Consider the following 26,856-nt stretch of genomic DNA (forward strand, 5'->3'; position numbering starts at 1 on the left):
ACCACACTACCCTCAGGCCAAAATACTGTAACACCTTGTGAACAATATTTTCTGTTTCATACCCTACCTAAATAGGCTGTGCTCCAGTGCTCCCAAGCTGGTGACCTGCCTACCTTACAGAAACAAGGGAATCAGAGGGGCAAGGCACAGATCAGACCATCAAGCCTATCTCTTCCAAGGGCTTCCTACTCCCTCCCTCCCAAGACATTTTTCTTTCCAGCTCAGGTGATGTAAAAGCCTACAAAGTAAAATAAAAAATATGAACCATAATTTAAAATATCAACACTGCTTTTCTGATTTCCTTGACATCTTACTAACCAGAATTCAGAACACAAAAAACAGTTGTTTTTTTGCCTTATTTTACTAAGTGGCGCTTGACAAAGCCACAAAGGACTGATGAATGAAACCCTCCACAGCCTATTACTTGCAAAAATGAAGTAATATTAAAATTTTCTTTGCTTTTGCAGCGAATGGAAACTTTCCCCCACTCTTATGGTTTTGGGCTGATTCTTTTTTACACTTTTGTAGCCTTTTCTCCAATCCAGTGTGGTTCAGAGATGGAAAAAAGGAAGCATTTGGGGCAGAGAAGACAGATGGTTTGCAGTCAGCTGGCTACTGCCTCTTCCAGATAGCCACTGCCATTTCAATCCTCCGCTGCTGCCCCATCCCAGCAAGACACACGTTAGCATGGTGGCCAAGAGCTCTGCTCCCAGCTCCCAGCCCCAGAATCGGCCCACACATGCTGCTGCCCTGAAGCATTCTCAGCTTCAGCAGGCCTCAGTTTTTTCCATAAACCTGCCAAGAACTGAACCTTTAAAAAATTTTTTTACAGGGCTCAGTCATCAATCATTTCTTCTTGAAGGCAGCTGTCCAACATGGGTCATGCAAGACAGGGCGCTTGAGCGATGGCTTCCCCCATGGCATCCCAGACCAGTGCCTGCTCTCCATCACTGGGGAGCTGCCCATTTTCTTGAACGTCAGATTAAAATAATTGGGAAAACTTCAAACTCAGGCTGACACAAAAGGAAGGAAGTCACAGGCAGCGAAAAAAGCAGCGGAACCACCCCTGAATCCATACTGGGTCCTAGTTAAATAAAGGCGGCTCTGTGCGAGGAGAGCGATCATGCTGAGGCCTGGGGATGAAAGCGCTCCTACTTCATCTTCCTCTTTTTTGTTTTTGGTTTGGTTTTTTTTTTTTTTGTTTGGTCCCATCTGTCGTTCCCCCCCCACCCCTGCAAATATCATACTAGTTTTTACATCCCAGCTTTCAACTTCTAAAGGCATTAAACATGTCTGATGCAGTAAGGCTACATAATGAGGCATCACAGCGTGTTCAGTTATAATAGTCTTTGTTTTTCTGAAATACATTACTCACTTCAGATTTAGATTTTAACCTCCTGGGCATTCATGTCAGTTTTGAATGTAAAACACACCCTGCAATATCAAGTAATAAACTTTTGAGTTTGGAGCACCACATCAGGAATCCACCGGCTCCCCAGACAAGTTAAAATCTTGTAAGTCTAAGCAACCAAATCCATGGTATCAGCCAGCCAGCTTTTTTATACTTAAAACTCTTCTGGGATCCCTGTGCTCCCCAGCGCTTTAATTACCTGCTACAGTTACAAAAATACCATTCATTTGGCACCAGCAGCTAGCCCGTGACACCCCTATTCCAGGTTACACTGTCACTCCAAAACCATCCTCCCAGCCCTATGCAGACAACAGCACATCAGACCATCAACCAGGAGGAACTGCCAGCTCTGAAAACGCAGTTCAACATATCCCCCCCAAAACTCAAGTGCACATACTAGCAGTTGGCCCTGACGCCTCAGAGCCACCAGCTGTTAAATAATGTGTTGGATGCAAACCAGGACCTACAGATGGTGTGGGAGCAGGGACTTCTAGGAACGAATTGGTCAGAGTGGGAACGCACGGACAACAAGAATATTTACGTCGGGTCCAGGAATCTGCAGAGTAGAGCAATCTCACTTAAAATCACCGAGCAAGCGGGATCTCTCCCAGCTTCAGTTACACTTTAGTTACGCATTCTAGGACCGTTTTAGTTCTGTGTTTTCAAAGCATGGGAAGCTTGTGCACATGTTGTCCCAATGCATAGTAGTCAAGTCCTGAAGGTCCTTTGCCTGATGAGCCCTAGAAGGAATTAAGAGCAAGCTTTCTGTATCTTCACGTAATATCCCAATAAAGCCAAAACCTTTCACCATCTTTGCAGCTACACTAAACTATGAGTACTTGAAGACCAGCATACAATACAGCTTGACAAAGATGACCCTCTTCAAAGAGGGTCTAACCCTTTTTACACATTAAACCCTGAAATGCTGTACATACAGCTATACAATAGTTACATTATATACTCCTGACCCAGTATTATACTGGATTATGCTGTCTCTGAAGCTGGATTTCACCAGATCTGGCAACTCCTCCTCATCATGTATAACTACGTTGGTCTTAAGACACACAGAAGGGACAGAAGCTCAGAAAGAAGAGGAGCTGAGGCAATGGGGACACCAGGTGGCTTGAAGTGCCCCTGCAAGATAATGGTCAGAAAAAAAAAAATGGGAGAGGAAGGGAGGAGGAGAGAATAAGGTAAGAAGTGGCACTAACGCAGCTTAATCACAAAAATGAGAGTAACAGAGAATGGACAAACTCTTGCAGCGGGGGGGGGGGGGAGGGAGGAGGAGAAGAATAAGAAAGTAGAAAGTGGCAGTGACACAGCTTAACCACAAAAGTGAGAATAAGGAGGAATAATCAAACTCTTGCAGCAGAAAGAGGAAGAAATGCTCTTTGTAGCTTTTAAATCACTGGGGATTCAAAAAAGAAAGTAAATAAGGTAAGTAATGTAAACCATTCTAGATTACTCAACAGTAATCGAGCATTTGAAAAAAAAAATCTATTCTGTATCAAGCTGATGATTTTAAAGCCGAAACAAAGGTAATTAAGCTACATGCTGCTGTTTCCTAACTGAGGAATGAATGACTTTACAACCTGAAGTATTTCCTTCCTCACATACTTTTCCTTATACATAGCTCGGCTAAATGTTTGACAGTGTGTTTTTGGGGCTACAAACCAGTAATTTGGTAGCTATTAAACAACCCAAATGATCTACCTTAATTTAAGGGAGAATCCTACAATTCAGAAATGAAGTGAAAGACATTGATACCAGACCCCGTTTGGTGTGCTGAGTTTCAAACTTGCCTCATGTGCTAAGCAGGGAAGCGTCCAAATCAGTGAAACAGGTTCACTGAGAGTGACTTTCTCCATCCTTCCTCCTGACATCGTGCAGGACCCAATGCAAGCCTCTCTGGGCATGCGCCAAGGGACCGCTGTGCGCTGTATCTCCCAATTATTTTATGCTAATCCATTTCTTTCAGTACCCTTCAGATCACAGTGTGTAAAATTCAACTTATTTATATTCTACATTACATGGATGCGTGGGGGAAAACAAAAAGGTAACTGTCTCTCTCCTTACTGGAAAGATTTGCCCAAGAAGGCATTTATAATTTCAAAGTTCAACTTTGCAAACAATTTTGATATCTTAGTGCAAAATTCTACCTTCTCAGGAGCTAATAAATATGCAGAAAATACAGAGAATTACTCCCTACATCATAAATTGTGGTTCAACAACAAAAAATTTCTTCTAGTAGCTATGGCTGATGCTAGGTAAATGACAGAGTTGCATTTCACTTCTCCTTCCTCTTCTGTTCACTCTGCAGTCTGTTTTCTGTGGGGACAGAAATCTCCATGCCAATATTCACATGGCCATTACATCTGAACTCAAAAATGAATGAAGTAATCCACCCCCTCCCTGGATGTCATGAATGCCCTGGGGAAGCAGTGCCCTGCAGCTGGGGTCCAACCCACCCTGCTCTCCATCGCCTTCGCTACATGCATGTGTTTCACCACAGCCGGCACCACAGAAACCTTACCCTTAGGAAATAAATTTTTTTTAAAGGTTTGCAAAGAAGCAAGAAATCCTTCCCCCAGCTCTAGCATAGCATTAATTATCCCTACAGCAGCAGCCACAAAACTTTTTTTGGAGAGATACAGCCATTCAAGTATGCCAAAAGCGCCACCAACAAAACAAGCACATCAGATACATGCTGGATCTTAATTAGGGGGGACCATCGTTTCAAAGTTTCTTGCATACCTACATCAGTGATTCATGGTCCCCTTCCCAGCCCCCCTTGCCTAAACTCTACCTGGTACATATTTATGTCTCTTGTTGCTAAAATCCCACAATGCTGATGTTTCCACGTTCCCCACAGGCCATTTATTCCATTGATTCCCTAGTCTTGCTGTTTAGGAAAATTTTCCCAAATGTCTGACCTAATTCTTCCTACTTGAAATGTAGGTACACTCCTCCTCACCCTGACGACAGTGGATGCGTAACATGGCTCTGCAGCTTGCAGACGGCTGCCGTTCGCCCCTCAGACCACCCTCTCCTCTGCCTCTTCTGGCAAGTCCTATTTTTAGTCCCCTCTCAGGCTCTTTCCTCTCTACTCTGTTCACTTTCCCATCCGTCCACCTCCTTCCCGAGCAATAGCATCCAAATCCTACATTCAGCTGAAGATCAACTGTGCTTATTTGTTCTGAACAGATTGCAAGGACGGCTTTATGTCTGAAAACAATACTCCTCTTTATACCTCCTGGTAGTAAAGAGTTCAATATTTTCACCGTATTATGACACCAACTTAGTTTTAACCTTTGATCTGCTCATAGTCCCACACTGTTTTCTCCAAACTCCTGCCTAAAGATCTCTCAAGGGAAAGAAAACTATCATCTTAACTACATTATATTAAATAGAAAGTTTTTTAAAAAAACAACTACTGAGGTAGATATTGTTTGGGTTTTTTCATTTTATATTTAAAAAGTTCCTTCTCTTGTGCTGAGTATCATTCAAACAAGCAAAGTATTTATTAACGTACAAGATCTAGTTTCAGTGACAGAATGTACATGATTTATATTAGAACAACTGTGTCTCCCCTTAGCTGAAGTACCTTCAAGTCATGATAGTCTCTTGTTTATTAAAATATTAGGGAGTACCAATTGGAAACATTTCCAATTTCACTTACAGCTTCCATCCACTGCTGAAATACCCACTCCAGAAACAGTCACCTCAATCCCTGGCAGGCGTTAGGGGCATTAGCAATTTGTCTGGGCCGAGCCCTCAGCATGTTTTCCCTAGTGGTTTCACAGCAGCTGGGAACATCTTTGAAAACAAGTAGGAACTTGACATTCTTGTCCACTTTCAGGAGTCTCAGGGCCATTAAGGTGACTTGAGTGGCAGTGCTGGCAGTGTCGTAACTTATTAATAAATTGGGAGCAAGCTCACATCTGCTACGAAAAGAAAGTCTAGTCTACCCCATTTTATGGTCTCTAGCCGAGTCAAGCACATTAAAATATGTATTACTTCTGTCTACCTGTCACTTCTTGTAATATGCTTAGGTGAACCCATGGCTGCAAGCCAGAACCCAAGCTGTTTCAACACAAGCAGTGCTTTTGGGGAAAAGCTATTTGCAGCAGAAGTGTCAGGTCCCTTTCGGTATGCTGGCAAATGTTTGCCTCAGCCTTTACTGAACCAAAAGTTAAATGGTGAGGAAAGACTGCAATTTCAGGTTAATTTGGGCATCTTAATACACTCACAAAATGAACTACATGCTGTGCCTCACCAATGAAAAATGGAAAAATCAAAAGACCTGATTGAGGCCGATTCCTTTAACCTGTATTTTCAGAACAGTTTTGATATTCCTTTCTTAAGAGGGAACAAAACCCCCACCTATGCTGCACCACTGAGGAGAACATCTGCTCTTCATGTCCCCGGTACTGACAGTAAACATGCCATGGGGACATGATGCCAAGGAACGGGCTGACAGGCCAATATAGGATACCATTTCATTCAAACCAGTAGGTAGACAATGGCTGGCGTTCAGAGGACTGCAAACTTGCAGAGAAGCTAGTTCAAGCTGGCTTAAGTGATGCAAGTGTGGACTTGGATATTTAGGAGTTCTTAAGAAGAAAAGCAGCTTGCAATATTTCAGGGTGGGGTTCTGAGATGGGTTTTTTTGTCTAATCCATTAGTACTAAATAAGACCAGAAGCATGGCAGGGTCCTTTGTGTTTGTGCCCAGAACTGCATCTAAGCCTCAGAATTACTGCTGTAATTAATGGGTTTTCCAAGCTGGGGGGGGTGGGGGTGGGAAGAATCAACTGGGGAAAAAACCAAACCAAAACCATCCAGAAAAGCCCAGCAGCCTGCAGACCGAGCAAGTTAAGGTTTTCTTCTCTTGCTCATGCACGCACACTCACAGGCAATCATACAATGAAGGGCAAAACTCCCAAAACACACATACTTGAGGCTCTTCCCTGTTTCACCCCATTTGTAATCTTTTATGGTCTCATAAAAGCATCCTGCCTTCAGGAAGATGAGGGTTCTTTTTATTTCTTATTTCGTCTGCACTTCAGCACATTGCTTGACCTAAACTGACATAACCTTAAGTAAAACAGGTTCAAGTAAGCAGTTTCACCAACCCTAAAGTGAGCCGTATTTTATTAGGGATTTTAATTTTTCCTCTCCCTTTGCTCACTCTTCAGAGAAGAAAAAATGCCTGCTGTGAATTCTTCTCCAGCATTTTAAATACCACATGAAACGCCTTCTTTCCATTGCCAGAGAGCTTCCCAAGGACCATAAGTCCTCCAAGAATGAGAGGTGCAAATGCCTTCATCCTTCAGCAGGAAGCAGTTGGGCTACAGAGGGAGCTGGCAGCCCCTGCATGCCATGGCACCCAACCAGCACTGGGTGCTGCCTGAGCCCCCTTTGCCCACGCTCACAAGGACAGAAAACACCATCAGTGGGATAACCAACCCCTTCACTCCATCACCAACCAGCTCTAGTTGTAACCAAAATGGGCAAGTACCCAAAAGCTACCGATTTTTGTTATGAAGATCACATAGTTATTTTTCAAGCAGCCGGCTGTATTACCCTATAATACTGCAGCCAAACACTCATTGTGGACAGTAATACTGAATTATGTGTGGATAGGCTGAATTATTACCTTTTTGCAACAACCTTGGTGTTGTAACAGCCAGAGGTCTCATACGGGACAGTTAGTTATTAAAGACAGACAGTTATTAAAGTAGACACATTTTTGTGTTCTACAAGTTTTTAATTGTCAAGGAAGATAATGTACAGCTACAAATCAATGAAATGTATTATAAATAATGCTGCATGTTCAGATTAGCTTGACTTGATGGGGAAGATGATTCTCTTTATTCCTTTCATGCTCAGGGCAGCATTCCACACTGCCACAGCAGTCTGTATGGTACAGCACATCTACTCCTGCAGCTGAACAAAAGGCAACCTTAAAACTCCCACCCAACAGGGATAAATCCAGACTACCCTTCGGCATAAGAATAGAAACTCCACCAAGTCACTATTGCACATCTGGTTTAGACACTTCAAAACAAAAATGCTGGACATTTTAGGGTTTGGGGTTTTTTTGGTTGGTTTTGGGTGTTTGGGGCTCTTTTTTGTTGTTGTTTTGGGCACTTTTTTGTGGTTTTTTGTTTTTTCTTTTTTCCCAAAAAGATAGCTCTTGCTGTCATTCCTTCTCCTCTCAAAGAATGACCTGTAATTACTGTGATGTGTTAAAAAGCAGATTCGTTAAGTCATGTATGCACCTAGCAAGCTTAAGTCTGGCATGCATCCCTCACAACTCCTCCTCATTCGAAAAAAAAATTATATAGTAAAAAACCTGTGCCATACAGCAGAAAGGAAAAAATAAACCACCAAAACCAAACAAACCTATTTTCAGACCTGACCAAATGTACTTGAATGAAAAAACTAAACTGAGCCTTGAGAAGAATGACAGAAAGGGAAAACTGATTCAGCCTTCGCACTATATTGGCTATAACTGCCCTAACAATTTACACCACTACTAGTCTCAGCACTGGTGCCTGACCTACACAGCAGGACTTACAGGCACCCTAAGCAGATGCAGAACTACTTCCTAAGGTATACACTTTTAAAGGCAAAAGGATCTGGAATTTTCCTTCCAACTACCAGTGCAGGTTTGCAACATGAGCTACAGCATGCTTACAAACCCCACGCTCAGTGGCATGGGTTTTCTAATTCGTTTGAATTTGCAGGTCTCAGCAGGCATAGGCCACGTGCTGTTTGGGGCCAGAGTAAAGCCAGTGCACAGCACGTGGATGTCAGGTCAGCCCCGAACGTTTTGTTGCACGGACCTCCTTCTTTCAGGCCAATGCCCCTCGCCTAATGCAGATGCCGGCGCATGCTTCTCTCAGGGTTTATATTTATCCCTGGCCCAGATGCTGTCTTCCAACAGCGAGTACAAGCTCACCCGTGGTGCGGGCTTGAAAACAAAGGCAGGAACTTTTCCCCACTCTACGGACACCTCTGTGCGTGTGAGCCATTAAAATGATTTCATACAAACCAGGTCCACGTGTCAAGGAACAAGTGACCTGGAATTTTTGAATGTCCAAAGCCAGCAAATGTTTGGCCCTACACTTTATGTATGTTCCATATGTACTTTGCTTCCCTGAACCCTCGGCAAACAGCTGTCATTAACATTCACCCCTTCTGCTAACACTTCCCTTAATCCCTAACTGACTTTCCAGCCTATAATTAAACTTTCCAGCTGCCACACTCAGAGATGGCACCAATATCCATCATTTGTTTCTAAGTAGTCCCTAAAAAGCTCTTTTTCCAATTTCCAAGACCACGGGTTAGGACCAAAGCCTCTTACACTTACAGGTTTTAGTCTAAAAACCTTCCATTCACTTACAAATTGTACCATCTTTTACTAGGGAAATTAAATGGCCGAGCGGAATTATCTTAATAATTAAACTAATGCATTTTTATAGTGCCAATAGGTGGAGTGCAAAGGTTTGAAAATGGGTGGATAAAAGCTGCAAGTTCTTCCACATTTTGCAGGGAAAGTACACTGGAAAGAACTGTATAACTATCATCACTTACAAAGCCCAAAGTTTAAATGGCAGCTCTGCAATGAAAGAATTAGGATTTGGAAAGACTTTCTGAAGAAATGTAATGAAAAACCAGACATCTCACTTCAGATCACAACAGTAAATTGGGGTTAGCACTTCAATCCTGAAAATCTGTTTTTCACATTCATGTAAATCATTACATGAAGGGTAAAGATGATTGGCAGCATTTTTGCCTGATGCTGTTGTTACAGTGTTCAAGAGGACTCGACATTGTATCAGAAAATTACTGGCTTCACAGTTGAAAAAGAAAGGGAGAAGATGTCTGAAGCAAACAATTTTCGGGTAACACGACATAACATGACCCTGGGGCTGAACAGAGCAGGTCGGGGCAGCGCAACACCCCGGGCACACACACCATGGACTTCAGGAGAACAGTGATCCACAAGCCCTGCAGACCCAGGACAAGAAAACCCCACCAGACAGCCACAAACTCGTGTTACTTTTGTGAGCCCCAAATGTCTGGGACACCTGCTGAGCCTCTGAATCCACAAAGCTCGCCCACCCCAGTCCTGAAGGCTGGATAAACCACGCACAGCATCCTCAATCCCAGAGCTCTGCAAAACAAAAGCCAACCTCTCCAAATATTATCTGTAATAGAGTAGGGCAACATTTGCTTGACTGCCGAAGTGCTATCGTTACGAACAGCGAGTGGGCTCCATTCATAACACGACTGGCAAGCATCCACCAGCAATCCTGACAGCCCACCAGCCCGCAGCAATCATATCGCCGGCTGATGAAGATGCAGGGACATTCGGTGTCAGCCACCCCCGTGTCTCCTCTTAACATGTTTAGCAGTCGCAGCGTGCTTTGGCTTTGCCTTTTGCCTCTTGCTTCACGTGGCAAAGATAAATTGAGTGCTTAGATCCAGCCTTCACGTTTCTGAAACTGCAGGCTGGTTTCATAGGATGAAGGCTGCGGCCTTGCTGAAAGTTAGCTGCTATTTATAAAAGTGGGGGCACCCTCAGGAAAGGAACACATTCGTTTTCAATTTTATCTCACTATTTGTGGCTAACAATTTAACATTAGGCTTTTAATGTTGCAAAATATTTCAATAACTGCACAAGATTTATCAGCTACTGTAAGACTATTTTGGTAGGCTACCAGAATATTGATCGCTTGGGTTTTGTCAAATCTAAAAGCATCACTGCTCAGATTGAAGAGATCGTACCAGACAGGTGCAAAAATTCAAAGCTTGGACAGCCATGACTTGTTCCTAGCGGCAAGGCAAGAAAGGTCAACATTGTAAGTGGAAATTCATAAGCTTTCAGTTCTATCTAAACTATAGGTGAAACTTTCCTCCCTCCTTATATTAAACATATCATTTTAAAGGTGAATTTTGAAGAGTGCACACAACATGCTTAAGCTTCCAGTACGTATGCTTTGAGAGGTTAGGAGAATGCAAAAACAGTGGTTCATTGAATACTGTTTGTCATTTTTAATCACAGGATAACTCTACAAGAGGTGTGACTGATGCAATTTAAATTTTCCCATGACAAATTGAATTATTAATCTTCGCAGCGCCTACAACAAAGGATCAAGTGGAGCAGTCAGTTACCAGCCCCAGAAGCAACTACAGAACATCCTTGAGATGGCTGCAGCACCCTGGGGTGAAGCACTTCTCCCTGCAGGTGCTGCAGCCAGGAGGGCCTGGGACCTCTCTCCTTGCCCCCACTGCTACCTCCTAGCTTGTTTTCCAAAGCAAGGGAGACCTTGGGCAGCCCCACTGATAACACTGCTGTTTGCAAGGAACACAACAGAGAAACAAAGTTGAGGGCTTTGTCTGCACCTGGTAAGGGAGGTTCGTTCTGTACTGGCAGTTCTGGCAGGGAGGAACAAGGAGGTTGAGGAGCTTTTCACTCATGCCTGAATGAAAGCCTTAGCTATTACCAGTCACTACTTCATTTCCCTGTGGAAGGCAATAAATACTCCAAGCTCCTGCTAAGTTTTCAAGGAGTTGCCTTTTTTCTAACACAGTATGCTTGTCATGATGCCTTGCCACCTTTCTTGCCTTCCATTCTGGAAGATACGATGCATTTTGCAGAGCTGGCATCTTAAGTGATGTTAAATATTACTCTTGGGTACTAATTTTATCTCTCTCTAATATTACCGATCAATAATTTTGTTATTATGTGTCTGTCCATAGAGTTCAGAAAGAAATAAAGTCCTAAAAATTTCCACAGAGTAACTTTAAATGGGTTTTCTGTACGCCACAATTTTAGAGTGCTAGGTTAAAGTAGAGTAGATTATACAAGGTCTTAAAAAGGAAGGCCAAATGTCACCAGACACCACAATTCTTTGCCTGAGAATCTCAAGATGTTGGACTTAAACATGCCACTAGTCAGAGCGGCTTCTGTTCAGCCCACTTCTCAAACTAGTATGTTTTTAAGTAGGAAAAATTCCTGTTCATCATGTAAACACGTATTCAGACTCTTGTTAATGTTTGTGCTAGCCCTTCTCAATTTCTGGACAGTTTCTTTCAGGCTCAGCAGCCAACATTTAATTAAGAAATATTTAACCACTAGTATTTTTTAAACAACGGCATGTAAGCAGAAATAATTGCTTATTACATCTACTTTACAAAAGCAAAACACAGCCAGTGGAAACCAGATACAAAACACTCGCCTTCGGCTGAACTACTTTTGTTTAGAAAATGAACAGACAATGCATTTCCCTGGCCGAGACCTTGATTTGTTTGCCAAATCCCATCCTGCAGTGATTTTTGTTCTTACAACAACACCCCAGGCGCAGAGGACACTCTCAAGGAAGCAGACTCGCAGTTCTCAGGTTAGGAACAATGATAGCGCTGGCGTGCCTTGAAAGAAGGTAGCAAAGCATTTTTAGTAGACTATGTAATGTAGTCTGTAGTAAATATATCTATTTTATCCCTTTATAACTGCTTGGAAGCTAGAGAATGACAGATACCTTCCTAGTACAATTTGTATCTTTATAACATGATGGCTTGTTGCTGCATCATCTATTGCATGCCAGCATTTTTCTACTAAAAACAAACAAAAATGCACAGCAAGATTTGTTACAAATCTATGGAGATACTAAACACGTATCGATTTCCACAAACTGGTTAGAAGAAGGAAGCATAACTACACTGATTACATTCTTCAAAGCAACATCACAGGATCAGAAGGTCACAGGGGGCATCTTCATTCATACCAGCTACCTTGCCCCTGGATAGAAGAAACACCAGCAAAAGTTACGAAGAGGTGTTTCAGATGATGGAAAATGCAGGACCCAGGCAAACAGCAAAATAAAATGCAATAACCGAACAGCTACTTCAGGTGAGGTGATTCAGAACAACAAGGGGTGGGGAAACCACAGTGATCATGCATGCAGATAGGTAAAAACTAAACTGGAGCTGAAGAGGGAGGGAGTCCAAAATGAGGCAGAGTTTACTTTAATACAGACACTCCTGTTACAGAAGCTGCTGGTATCCTTCTGGCCAGTGTAACGCAGAAACTACAACCACCTTGACTCCGTGGGTAACCCCAAAACCATGCCATTTGCCCGACACTGGCAAGAGACATTTTTATGGCTGTTCTTATAGCACAGCAGTAGGAAGTTGGTAAAAATTTAAAAAGAAGGAACTTCTTTTTACTCTTCAGCTCTGCATCCTTAATTCAATCACTGTCCCCTCAGGCTAAAAAAAGGGCTGGCTTTACTGCTCTGCATTACCATGTTAGTAGAGAAGCTGCAAAGTGCAACATCCATGGTTTATATATGATGTGAGTGTAAGAAAAATAGTTTTGGGTTCGCACAGTGGAGAACGACTCAAGAAATTTGTGTCACAGCACTAGAAAAAGAGGATAAAACACTTTCAAACTTTAAATGTGAAATTCTGGATGGTTTCGTTTGTCTTTGCAAGAACTGTGGTCAGTCGGTACAGATTAGAAAGAATAACCTTAACACCAACACTTTCAGAAGAAAGGTAGGCTTTTCAAGTAACTTTAACGATATCAATATTTCACCTTCACCATAATTAATCATGTGGCATACATAGTTATGTGCAAATGTAAGTAGGTACACTGTTTATGCAGATGGAAAGCTGAATACGTTTAAATATACTGGTGAAGGAGGTGGGCGCTGCCTTTTCTCCCTGACTTGGACAACCGGTGGGGGCGGATGCATTGTCTGCTGGCTCTTCTTCAGCAACCCATTACAGGTGGAAAGGGATTCCCAAGATTGGAATAAACTAGGACAAATCAACTACTGTCTAGTTCTTGAGGGTGCCATTAAACAGGGTGGCATGAGAAGTGGTTGGGGGTGGTGGTTATCTTTTTTACTTTTACTTTTTCCAAGATACCCACTAAAGCACATCCATATATTATTTATTGTTATTATATGTACATGCATAATCTACATACAGCATTAGTGGCATTGACTGAATGCATAACGTAAACCAGCGCCAACACCAGATCCAAACCAGAGCAGAGCCTGTCAGCAACCTCTGTTTGCTGGAGTGGAGAATTACCCACACTTAGCTCACTACCCCTGCAAGTTAGTGATCAAACCCCAACAGCGTACTGGCACAGTAATAAAGGACCCTCCTAATTGCCATGCCTCAAATTACAGCTCTAAGCCTCCTAAAGAGAAAGCCTGCAAAACTCTTTAATAAATCATAGAAATCAGAGATAGAAATTAGGTCATCTTGCCCATGCCTCCTATCCGCACCGTGAGTTTGCTACCCATACGGTGCTGCTGAGTGCTCTGTCTTGGCAACTCCTAAATGATTCAAGTGCTGAGGTTTCTCCCAACTCCCCAGGCAGGCTGTTACACGGCCCAGTGAACCTCGCCGTCCATCCCACCTGCCAGCCTCGTCCTCTCCGCCCCAGTTTTGCCTCTGTCCCATTTTCTTCTGTTCCTATTTATATCTCTCTCCGACTCCCCCCAAATCTGCTCTTGATGCTACCACCACTACCAACCGGCAAAAACTGTTGCTCAGGAAACATTCTTCTGCCTCTCTTGTAATCCCACTATAGTGTGCTGCTATTTTTAGGAGAAAAAGGAGGTGGTAAGGGAATGAAAGGCTGCCAGCTTCAGCTGCACAAGAATAATGCTCCAGTACATGGAAACTACATTACAGTGTTTCCCTTTAAGCACATATAATTAACCAAAATTTTCAGTCTTCTGGAATGATCCAGAAGAGAGAGAGAGAAGAAATGGAAAAGAAAAATTCCAAGGTAAAAACCCTGCCATCTCGCTCCACCTTTCAACCCCGCAGCTGGGCTTCTCTTTCCAGGGTTGTTCTCAAGATTTTACACTGGCGTTTGCCTTGCGAGCCACGTGGTTAAACCAGCAATGCACTGTCATAATGAAGTGATCAGTTAAGAAACCTGCTTACAAGAGGCAACTGTGCCATGCGCCAGCCCCTCAAGTGGGAGCAAGACCTGCGTTTTACTCCTGCTTCGAGACAAGGCGACGCACTGACCTCTGACAGGGCAACTGCCCTTCACCCCCCGCAACCATCCTGGCCAACGCTGGTGCCAGATGCCCCACAAAGGGCTCTGTGCAACCACTGCCTGGAATACCAAGACTATATGGCTAAACCAAAAATACCCTACTTTCCTGAGCACACTTTTATAGCTCACTCATCATCTTTACCTTTATCAAACCTTGTATTTAGAGATATATAATGTTAAGAACTGCTACTAGGAACAAAACAGAGGTACTAGGTTTCTTGCTGCAAATAATCTCCAGAGGCAAGCAGTAATGTTTTCCTCCATATAGATGTATATGTCCGTATACTGACTCCAGCGCAGCTGTGGGGCACCCGCAGCAATCATATTGTGCTGGGAAGCAGAGGGGCTGAGCGCTGCCTGCCCCAACCCTCGCTCTGCAACAGCGGTAACTTAATTGAAAGAAAACAGCGATGAATTCAGCGGACCCGGTGAAGTAATCATCTTCAGGGTCCTTAGAGAGATTACAGCTTCCTGACCTAAGCTATGATTTGGTAGGGTCAGATTTTGATAGCTCTATCTAAACCAAACTGAGCCTTGCTTCACAGACAGCCTTACCGATTTCTGTGGGAAGACTGGCAGATAAAGATACTCCCCGACGCGAGTCAGGGTGCAAGAACAGGTCTCTCAGTTAGCATAAACATATGTTTCCTAGGTCTGCAAGAGCTTTTTTTTTCCCTCTTCACAGCCTGTTTGCATTTGCTGGCTTATTAAACAAGATTTTATTTGTAGCCAGTACGTCCTAGGAAACCAGGAGGTGTTACACATAATTGCCCTCAGATTCATAAGGAGTAAACAAGGTAACCTCCACCACGAGGGACTCCTCCTCCTGCTCCACTACAACCAGCAATGTCATGCTCCCCGGCTGCCTGCCCCCAGGGAAAGGCTGCTGGAGCACCCTGGTGCGTGGCTGCCTCCCAGGATTTACTCACCTCTTCCACTCCTCCGCGAGTTGGAGCGCGCTGAGGCTGAGCTGCTGCAAGGCGCGAAGCTCTGAGGATGAGGAACGCAGAGGGATAATGTGAAACTGGGAGGAGGGGAAGGGGGCAGGTGCTTGGCCACCTACCTGGGTGATGGGAAGGGATGGACAGTGCCAGAGGCTCCCGCCCCAGCAGGGACCCTGCCGGGGAGCCCAAGGGAGTGGAAACCCAGGCAGTGACCGCAGCCAGGCGAAGGGGACATGCTGTGAGAATGACAGCAAGAGCCTGGCAGGGCGTGCAGCAACACAAGTAAAGAGAGCAGCAAAACCACAGGCATAAGCGTGTGGTTTGCTCTGGGCCAGAGATGGGCGTTTTCCCTTTCTTTCTCCCAAGAACATCCCATCGGCCATCAACCAAGTGCCCACCAGGGTCAGCTGTTCCTACCTTAGGTGTGTTACCCCACTTGCTTCCTGCATCCCATCCGGGATCAAAACCCAGCCCCTGTTTCAGGAAAAAGGCTGCAGTAAAAGCCAAGCGATAGATGCATGCTGTACCTTGGTAGTCCAGATTTTAACGTAGCCCAAAACCAGAAACATCAACCTTTCTCCATTCCACACGGGACCTTTCTTCTCCCACCTTTAACTCATTAGAACAGTGCTGTGACTTTTCCCTTCTGTCACCTTTGTCAGTAAACACACGTTTCATACAAATACATGCACGTGAGCATGTATCCAAAATTGTATCCTGCTTTATTCCCTCTGTACTCCCCCCTCCGCCCCTTCCTGGAATATTTCTTTATATTCACATATGCTTTCCATTTATTCTAGCCCTTTACCCCCCACACATGCTCTGAGTCCCCGGTTTCCACATTCTTCTGTAACCCTCTAAACTATAAAAGACTTTTCTCAGTGGGATCAAACATCTGGTGGGTGATCCTCATGCAGATTTCAGTACTTCTTTTGTTTCTCAGCTTGCCAAAAGATCGGTTTTGATACGTAGTGAAGCCACTGAAAGGGATTCTCTGTCTGTGGCACACAAAGTATTTCCAAGATCTATGAAGCAAAGGGTAAAAATTGATGGGGTCTATGTAAAAAGGGTGTTTCCCCCCTTTTTTTTCCACTTCTATGTACTTTTTAAACTTTTATTTCTGTATTACCCTTTCATATACTGCATCACATATGGCTCAAAGAGATTTGTGATTTAGAAGACTATTATTATTTCCTTTTTGCTTTTATCTGCTTTATTCAAGAGCAACCAGCTCTGCTGATACAGTCAAAGATCAAGTAAAAAGTAAAGATTTCATTTTGCTCCAGAGAAAAAAACCTGACAATTGCTCAAATTGCATTATATCAATTACTCAGGAAGGGTGTAGGAGATACGGAGTTTGCTGTCTATACAGCACATTGTCTCAGATTACCTCAGTTGTCCCAAATACTGACCCATTTCTGCTTTTCCACACATATTTAGTCCTCAGCAATCCTCCCGAGTTTCGTCTGCACTGATGCTTACGGTGAAAACGATTGAGACTGGCAGGGGCAGGCACAAAGGGCCCATAGGATTTCTCCTACTGAAGCCAAGATAAGCTCTTCTTCTCCACTACCTGTGCTGTTCATTTTAAGAAATTGAGATCTTTCCAAACAAAACAAGCATTTCTCTTTGGGTGTTTCTAGCCAGCTAATGCAAGAGGGAATGCTATGTGTCCATACTACACATTTAGACTTGGCCCATTCCCCAGCCATGAGAAATGGCTAATACTGGAGATTAAACATTAAGAGAAATGTGCTATAAAACCTAGCTAATTCATCATCTTTTCAGGAGTTCATCTCTTTTAAAGGCTTCCTTTACAGTACTGAATCAAACTGCTTAGCAATGCTTATTTAAGTCTAGTTCTGGGTAACACTCTTTGATACACCCTGTAAGTTTTGTACCGAATAAAAACAATCCATCATGATCCTTCAGAATAAACACGTTTTTAGCTTAATTTTCAGCTTAGTTGAGAGCAATCATATTTCTCAGTTACACGCATGCATTTATTTTCACTTGATTAGAGAGAAATTATGTCTGAACAAACCACTTTGAGAATTCAAACTCTGTAGTCATAACAGATTTCCAGTTAAAAAAATGTGATAAATAAGATGCTAAGACACAATATCCTGGGGCCATGCTATACACACCGAAAAAGCACAGTCCTGCAGACTCACAACAGCCCTCCCTGCATGGACCGACCCTTTTTTTTCAAAGCCCGGCATCCATGGAACACACACTGAACGTACACAGACTCGCACCCAAGGATGTATTTCGCTGTGGTAAAGTCACGCAGTTATTAATACTTTCATGTTGAAAATGCTGGAGCTCAAGAGATAGAGCTGACGCTTCATCTCATGAAAAACAAGTATTCTTTTATAACCGCTTATAAATGGTTTGATGTTTTCCCTGAGACAACAAGCAGTCATTTACTGATACATGAGATTTCCATGAAACAAGTATGAATGTCACCCACCGTGAATAACACATTTAGCACGTTTCAAGAACTTTCTGTTAACTCAAGATCATGCCTGAAATACAAAGATGTGACATTTTACATATTTAAGAAAAACAACCATGCATAGCCCCCGAAGAATTCACAACCACTGCACCAAACAACAAATCTAACAAATACAGGTGTGAGCACACTGCTGTGGGTCAAACCTACCATCAGTGCTCATATTATCTATAAACCCCACCCAGCTTTCAAAGAAAAACCTGTGAACAGTAATTCTTTTTCATCAAAGAATAAGTATTCAGCAGGTTTCCACTACAGAAAAAAAAAAAAACACCTCACCCTGTTTAATTAAAAAAATTACGTAAGTTGTAGCTTCACCTTCACTTGCTCCTTCTTGGAAGAGAGAATAAAACCCCAACTAAAATTAGACCTCTTCAGTTTTGCTGCAGTTCCCCAGCACACAGACACAGCCCTACCCTGCGAGGAGCTGCCAAGGCGGAGGCGTGGGGGGGGAAGCTGGGGATGGTGCCACACCCTGCGGCCCCCCCCCCCCCCTCCTCCTCCTCCCCCCAAAGGCTAATCCTGCCCACCGCAGAAGCAGGCTCCCATCGGATAAGCTCCTGACACGCATCGGACCAGCTCCTCCGTCATTCGGGGCAGCCTTTGGGGAGGAAAGGCCATCAGCTGCATCATTAACGGAGGGATGCGGCTGCGTGAAATTAGTTTGGGGAGAGGCCCAGGCTACACCGGTCTGATTAAATAAAACCAATGTATTTCTAATGCTTCACGATATATTTCACATTCTCTGCTGCAGCAAGCAGGTCTGCAGCATGCCGACAGCTCAAGGAGCCTTCCTGCTCAAGCGGTGCCGTAAGGAATAAACTTCCAGTGGCTCTTACTCTAATGCGGTGCTCTCGGGCTCTCTTCTCCCCTTATTGCCATGCAGGTCTCATCCTCACGCTGGAGCTGAAACTTTCCAACCCAAGGAGACCGACATAGCAGTATGCACCCGTCCTACATTATGCATGTTCACACACAGGTGCAGCAAGACCCATGAATTTAACCACATTGGTGATGCAGCAGGATGATCTTGACCTTTTAATACTCTACAAAAGACCATTCTCCATAGATTTAGAGGAAAAGCATACACTCAATCGCATCTGACTAAGATTTACTGCTCAAAAACTTACATATTTTGCTTATTTTATCATTTTTCTGTGAGATTGGGCTCTATTTATTTTTTTTAACACAAATCTTTCAGCTTTCTAGAGACATAGGCAAATGCTGATGATACTAAAAGTAAAATGAAAAAAGATCTAAAGCAGACCGCCACACTGTAAAAGGACTGATGCACGTGGGACACACCTAATCCAGAGCTTTTCTTTGGCAAGCGGGCCTCTGGCTTGTAATCATTTTGACAAAAAAAAAAAAGCCTTCAAACATTGTAGGTACCTTCCCTCTGACTTACAGGCAACACGCGTGTTGAGTTGAGGAAATACTTTCCATCCCTACCTCAAACAGGAGCACACGCCAGCAAACGGCATTCGGAGTGATGTTCACCTTTAGTGAACGCTTTTCCTCCTGGAGTGCAGCCGTGAGGCCAGATTGGCTGTACTTTGCTACTTGCGATGATCGCAGGAGTGCGAGTTTTCAAGCTTATATGCTTTATATGACAAAGTTTCAACTTTGACTGAAAACTAAGAAAACCTAAAAAGGCAAAAAACTACTTCCCCCTCCCCGGTCACTCAAGCGTGAGGGGCCGGGATGCAGGAGAACGGACCCCCGCAGCCTCCCTCCCGACCACACCCTCGCTCCTCTCTTCCCTTTCCCCACAGACCTGGCTGAGCACCCCAACTTCCACGCCACAGTCCGCGGGGTCAAGCGTGAAGGTGGGTGGGTGTAGGGGTGTGCGCAGCGCCCGAGCCGCCCCTCTAGCGCACCTGGGAGCCCACGCCGAGTCAAGGAAGGAAGGAAGGAAGGAAGGAAGGAAGCGCGCCCCCCCCCCCCGCCCCCCACGCGTGATTCCTCCCCCGGGCGGCCCCGGCAGCACGGGGCGGAGCGGCCCTGGCCCCGTCCCGGCTGCTCCCACAGCCGCGGGGCCCCTCGCTGCCGCCCGGGGCCGGGGGCCGTGGGGAGGGGGCCGTGGGGGGGCGGCGCTGCCACTGCAGCGGTGCGGGGCTGCGATGTGCTCCGTGCATAACCACACCCACCGCATTGCAGAAGCCACGGCCGGGGCGGGGGGGGGGGGGGGGTGGAGGGAAACAGCCCCCCCAAGCCGCCGCCGCAAGGCGCGCAGCCCCGGCCGGGCTGTGCGGGATGGGATGCGATGGGGGGGGGGGCGGGGGCGGCGGAGGCTCCCCCTGCACCCCCCAGGTGAGCCGACCATCCTGGGGGGGGGTGGGGGTGTGTGCGCGGCCCCCCAGCCAAGCCAGACATCCCCCCGCGCCGTGCCTCCGCCGCCTACAGAAGTTTCCCACAGAAATGCGTATCGCCCTAAAAAAAAAATTGAAATTGCAACACCCACCCCCCACCGCCGGCACAGCTGCGGCGGGAGCAGCCGTGGCGTGTCCCGTGTGTGTGTGTGTGTGTGTCCCCCCACGCCGGGCCGCAGGGAGCGCCCCCGCCGCCCGCCCCGCTCCGCGGGGGGCTCCGCTCGCTGCCCCCCACGGCGCCCCCCCGGGCATCCCGGCCTCACGCACGCACCGCCCTCCGACCCCCCCCATCCCCAGCTGCTAACTTAAAAATGGCTCCTAGGAATGAGGCTTATATATCTATAAATACGTATATATTAAAAAGAAAGGGGGGGGGGGGGGAAGGATGCAATCTGCCCGCGCCCCCCCCGGACGTATCCTCCGCTTCCCCTTGCGGGAGGCGGGTGCACGCAGCGGGGGCGGGAGCGGCGGGAAGGTACCTGGGGCGGCGGGGAGCGGCGGGGGCGCCCGGCGGCGGCGGGGGGCGGCGGCGGGGAGCGGGGCGCGGGGCTGCTCCCGGCGGCGGCGGCGGCGGCCACGCGTCAGCAGCGGCAGCGCAGCCCGGCTCTGCCCAGAGCGAGCCTCCGCCGCTTCCCAGCAAATCAGGGCTGCGGAGGCTCCTCCGGAGAGAGGGAGGGAAAAAGGAAAGGGACGGGGGGGGGGGGGGGGGGGGGAAGAGAGGAGGAAGAAAAAAAAAAAAGGAGGAAAATAAAAATAAAAGCCCACGCCGCGGAGAACGGGAAAAGCTGGATGCCGGCGGGTTTCTGGAGCCAGGCCCCCAGTCTGCTGCCGCGGTGCGAAGGGGGGGGCGCCGAGGGCTGCTCGCCTTGCACACAGCAGAGAGGGCACCCCCAACCACCCCCACCTCCCCCCCGGCACCGGGATCCCCACCTGCGTCCGGAGGGATCCGGCTGGGTTTTGGCTCAGCTAAATGAATTCTTCTGTTTAGAGAGATGAGTTTAGCTGCTGCAGTTGCAAGCAAACCCTAGCGATGGGGAGACTTAACTGCGAACTTAAAAGCAGCTAGCTGGGTGCTGGCAAGCTCTGGCTTTGATTTACCCGTGGGGTTTTTGTTGGGTGTGAGGGTAGGGGGTACCAGCCTTTTCGACTTTAATTTCCAGTGATAAACTACATGCTCTTAAAATCTAGACTTCACTCAACAGCATCACCAAACCAGAAATAATTAAGAGGTCCTGCCACACATTGGCTCCCGATCCAAAAAGGGTAACATAAAACTGAAAATTATTTGAGTTTTTGCTACAACACAGACCACAACATGCCACATGTCAGAAAGCATCAAAAATTCCTAGCATATACAGAAGCCATTTGGGAGGGGGATAATCCCACTTTCACCATTTCATTTCGGTAAATACGTAGCTCCTCTCAGAGCACGTAACTGAGCTCTCCACAAGCTACACACGATACGAGCAGCCCTCGCGTCTGAGACTCTGCCGCACCACGGCACTCACAGGCACTGCCCGTTCGCTTCTCCGGGGGGCCAGAAGCGGCTGAACTCGCTCTTTTCCAGGGGAGGAACTGGCCATGGGAAGGGTAGCGATGGCTGGCTGTGGGAGAGCCACAGACCGACACGCCCTCACACTGCACCTTCAATCCTGCTGCAACACAGTGGATAAGTTAGGCTTATTCTCTCTTTAGATACCGTATTTTCAGAGCTCCCAAAAATTATAAGATCCAAATTATATTCGGGCCTCTGATATGAAGGGGGAGGGGGGGAGTTCGCCTTTAATTAGCAGCATCTCTCTGGGATTTAAGAAGGGAAAGAGGTTTTGACAGTAGGAGCGGACGTACCCCTTCTCAGATCTGCAAAACTGCGCTGCTCTGTATTTAATGTCGAATCGTAGCAAGAAACACACACACAGACACCCTTCACCTGCTATGCAGGAATGCTATTTAGCAGATCTGGCACACTGTAACATGCATAAGAAGGAGAGGGACTTCAAAAGGAAACCGCGTGCCATCAACTAAGAGAGGGCATACTTCTAGTCATGCAGCTGAAACAAAAAGACTTGTATACTCTTCTCCACCAGGAGCTCTGGAAGTCATCATGAATCACAAAGGAATAGACTTGACATCCGAGACATACATTAGCGTTAGCAAGGTATGATGGGGGGAGGGAGAAAAAAAAAAAAAGGAGAAAAGCAAGAAAAGGACTGAGTTGGTTTGAATCAAATCGAGTCTCAAAAGCAAGCTGGAGACTTAAGAAATATTTGAAAAACAATGCAAGATTTACCAGCTAAACCTTTTGCAGCTCTTGTACTGCCCGTAACAGAGAAAGGTGTTGACAATTCTTTTAAGCAGAGATACACACCATTGGAGCGTTAGTGCTTCACAGCAACACGTTTTCTTCAAGCAATACAGCAAGCAAATTTGCCCCAAAGTTACGATATACCCTGTGAATCCTTTCTTGGATACACTGCATATATAATAGCATCTTTCATCTGAGGATCTAGAAGTCTTTCAGCACATTTATTTAACCTCAAAACATCAAGCGGTATTAACAGGCGGTTCCTACAAGCAGGAAATCTTTGCAATAGATACAAGGTAGCTGGTACCTCTGGGCTACCAATATGGGCCTAAGTTTCAGAGTTCTCAATGCTCATAGGATTTTTTTTTTTTCCCATTTTCAAACATTACTTTCTAATTCCAGAGTGGATTAGTTGGCTGGCTTGCCCTGACTTCTGTCAGATGGGAGCTCCATGGAAGTTTAGGTTTCCAGGAACAGCAGTGTTTAATTATTATTTTAAAAACCTGTTCTTCCAGTAATTTTTAGCAAGCCTGAATCCATACTCTTACACAGGTGGGAAATGTGAATGATCACCTGCACTTCACTGGAGTTATCCCAGTGTCCATTTACACAAAAGGAAGCTCAGATGAGAAGTCCAGGCAGCACTAGAACAGACTCTGATCTCCTGCCTTGCTATAGTTTTGTTTTTGCTATTTTCTCGCCTTTCTGGAGGTGCTGCTTCAGACCTGGATGTCAAGAGCAATTGAGTTTAATGGTCCTATTTGGATTTGTTCATCTCAACTCCCAACACATCAGGCTTGGTGCAGCCCAAGACCGTCCTTTCTTGCCTGCATGAAATACCCCGCCAGCAGCCAGCCACACAGCCCCTGCTGCCTGCCACAGAGACGTTTAACTCCTACACCCTGCTCATTTAAAAACAGCACCAGCTTGGGCGGTATGGCACACACCCGCGATTGCCCTGAACACGCAGCCTTTGAACGCTTCACATCCTGCTGCTCTAGGCACAAGCTCCCTGTGTGCTGCTACCCACCTGCCATCTCCTCCCCATTTTGTTGACTGCAGAAAACCTCTCCCAGCCTCCTCCTGCCACATCATCCCCTTTCCTCTTGCCACATCCAGCATGCCCCATGTTCCATCCCCACTCATCCCCTTTCCCCCTCCATTACCACCATAACCCTCAGCCAGGGGCCTCCTGACCCTCTAGTCCTCCTCTGCCCTTAGAAGAGGTATCTCTTCATCTTCCTCCTCTCCAAAGCAGCTTCCTTCCCCTTGTGCCACATACCTTCCTTGCATTTTTTTCCCCAGACCAGGATCCTCCATTTCCTACCCATGCAAGGAGCTAGACGGACATCCAAACTGCTTCTGTGCTGGTCTGGAAGCCAGGCTGCTCCCAGCACCCCATCCTTTGGGGAGGAACGTATGCTGACACCCAACGGTATGAGCAACAGTCATGTTGTCATGAGTCACTCAGGAGATTGACACCAGACCAGGGATATGGGTAAAACATGCAGCAAGCTCTGCCCTCCATTCCCTTTCCCATCCATTCACCACTTTTGGTTTTCCAGTTTCTCCCCTTCGGTGAGAAACACATGCAAGTTCCTTGGGGAAGCCCTGCAAAGGGAAGGAGGAAGGAAAGGAGGGGATCCTGGCATGAAAAGCCTGGGAAGAATAAAAGCAAAGGCAGCCTCTGACACGAAGCAGGTAAATTAGAGGTGGGGAAGGAAAAGGTGCCAACACACGCACTCTCCTTCCCCAAGAGGTACCAGCCAGAGGAGGGCAGCTGTAAGGAAAAGGGGCCCATACAGAGTATTTGGCCACAACAAGGACTTTTTTTTTTTTTAGAGGAGAGGGGAATGGGGAGACCCGCAGCCTCTGCCAGGAAAGGATGAATAGGCAACCCTGGAAGATCAGGGACAAGGATTATTGCCCAGCCCTGGGAACTGCTGCCTAAAACATTCTTGTGATTCCCTAATTGATTGGACATGGCATTCAAAATAGCACATTACAGAAAAGCAAGACAGAAAAATGCTATCAAACTCAGCAAAAGGCCGTCTCAAGCCCGGCCAACGATGAATTAGCTGGGTACAGCGCTTCAAAAAATGGCAAGTACTGTAAAAGTAGCAGCATTACTACAGCATTATTAAGAAGATATTTCTTTGCAGACAGGAGCTTGGCACTATCTGTCTAGACGGGTAGATGGGTTTGGAGTCAAACTGATTTTTTTTTTTTATATTATTACCGTATCCACTTCCATTTATTAAAAGCAAACTGCTCTGCCCATGACTCATGCAGCTTAGCTTTCTGCATGGCAATGAAACAAGATTCTCATAGTTAAGAGCAATCACTGAGACAGCAGATGAAGGTAAGATTTAGAAATCAGACCTAAATCTTTTATTTCTGTCTTCCCTCATGGCCAACATAATGCCCACAGACCTGTAATATTGGCCAATATTACCACTGCCTTCAAATATATTAGTAGTAAACCTTCAGGTGAGATATCCCTTAGTGCAACCCAGTGACACAGCGGGTCAGATTTATTCTTGACACTGCTTTATTGACCTCAGCGCAGGGATTTATTTGGTCTGTTTTTTGAAGTCTCACTCTGCCAGTCAGTGCCAAATCCAACTCCTTTTAAGACTACTGAAGGAACAATCAGTAAATTTGGCCCCAGTTCTTCTGCAGCTGAAATCCTGCCTATAGGAGATTTACTGCAATTAATTCAGCACTGCCCTTTGCCACTTTCATATCTGTAGCTACTTTCTGACTGAGAGCGTTAACTGGATTATCAAGAGATTACCTCCTGCTGCAGTTCTCCAGCCCCCATTATGAACCAAAGGTAACCAGAGTTTATGGATCTAAGATGCTCTGGGATGCACCAAAGGCTATGCCCAAAACGGACAACAATTAGTTTTCAGATAGAGTAATGAACCGAAGCTTTTTATCTCAAATAAGGTTTTGATTTTTTATTTACTTTACCTATGCATAATCATTAATATCATTTAAAAGTACTCTGATTTAATGTACACTGACTACAGGAAACAGAAAATACAGGAGATATGCAATATGCAGTTAACAAATTTATTTTAATTTGAGTAGCATTCCTAAACAGCCTAACAACGAGGGAGGCAAGGACAACTCTCATTCGCTATTGGCAACTCTAGGACTGAGAGTTTCCTAGATGGTGACCACCTCCACCAAGACCAACACATGCCATTCTCCTTTACTGGGGTTTTCTCTGTTGAGACCATCTGTTTCAGTCCATGAAACTCTAGCTTTTTGTCCTCATTCCCACAGTGCATGCTGTGGGGTGGTAAAGCAGATGCCTTTCTTCTCCCTTCTCCATGCCACTAAACCCAGTCTTACATATTACTAACAACACTATCTTTGCTCCTGCTACGTCTTCTTTTCATGAAGCATCTAATTCAGATTAGGATTTAAACAGGAGTTTACCTTGAGCATAAGCTAAAGTCTCACTGACTCAAGGGAGAATCAATACACTTATTTATTAAGTACTATCAAAAACAGAAATGCCATCCTGAATCATAACTGCCTTCTACAAATCTCTTCTTAAGATACCTCTTCCTCATGACACCTATAATAAAATGTCTCTCAGTGGCCAGGTTAATTGGCACAGCCCCCAGCTGCTTTTGTATCATTTGTCTTCATAAGCTGCAAGATTTACCAGGTAGGGAAGGCACTTCAACGAGTGTTTGCATAGCACCCACCACAGTTCACCTCTCATCTTAATGAATGTTAATAGCAATTAAGGGAAGTGCTAGTAGGTTCTTATTTAAAGTACAATGAATAACTATGCTTATCATAATACTAAAGTGTTATTAAGAAAAGGTAAAAAGCCCTGCTCAGGAATGAACACATTTATCCTATATCTGTACTGTCTTACAGTTACGCATGCTAAGATGTCACAGGTTGTTTTCTTTAACGGTTAAAAGATGACTTTAGTTCCAAGGATTCCTTAGAATTACAACATTTCTGACCTGGCATGTCTAAAGAAAAATTTATGCTCCTTGGCTACCTTTCCTGTCAAATTATCCCTCTTCATTTTTATTCTCTCAGAGTGCCAGAAGAGTAGAAAACCCAGATCCAACGTTTGACAATAAACAAACTTTACTGACAGAAAGGGAAAAGGCTGGTGTTTTCAATCTACCAAATATGCTTATTGAAGAAAACAACGAGAAAGCAAAACCCCA

General features: G+C 45.4%; 1 protein-coding gene across 21 annotated transcripts in view; it reads right to left on the minus strand.

Annotated features, from left to right (window-relative positions):
- Window positions 1–26,856, minus strand: part of EPB41L3 (erythrocyte membrane protein band 4.1 like 3) — a 144,097-nt gene that overhangs the window by 75,525 nt on the left and 41,716 nt on the right. For 6 of the 21 annotated variants that reach the window (XM_064442963.1, XM_064442960.1, XM_064442965.1 and 3 more), the window contains exon 1: window positions 20,823–20,928. The exons of 1 other annotated variant lie outside the window; for it this stretch is intronic. The gene's annotated coding sequence lies outside the window, so the exon portion shown is untranslated. Of the gene's footprint in view, window positions 1–19,748; window positions 19,869–20,822; window positions 20,934–21,273; window positions 21,293–26,856 lie in introns of those variants that run through there. 14 more of the 21 variants (XM_064442952.1, XM_064442954.1, XM_064442947.1 and 11 more) reach the window with 8 other exon arrangements.

The sequence above is a fragment of the Phalacrocorax carbo genome, chromosome 2 (genome assembly GCF_963921805.1).
Source record: "Phalacrocorax carbo chromosome 2, bPhaCar2.1, whole genome shotgun sequence".
In the NCBI taxonomy this organism is placed as follows: domain Eukaryota; kingdom Metazoa; phylum Chordata; class Aves; order Suliformes; family Phalacrocoracidae; genus Phalacrocorax; species Phalacrocorax carbo.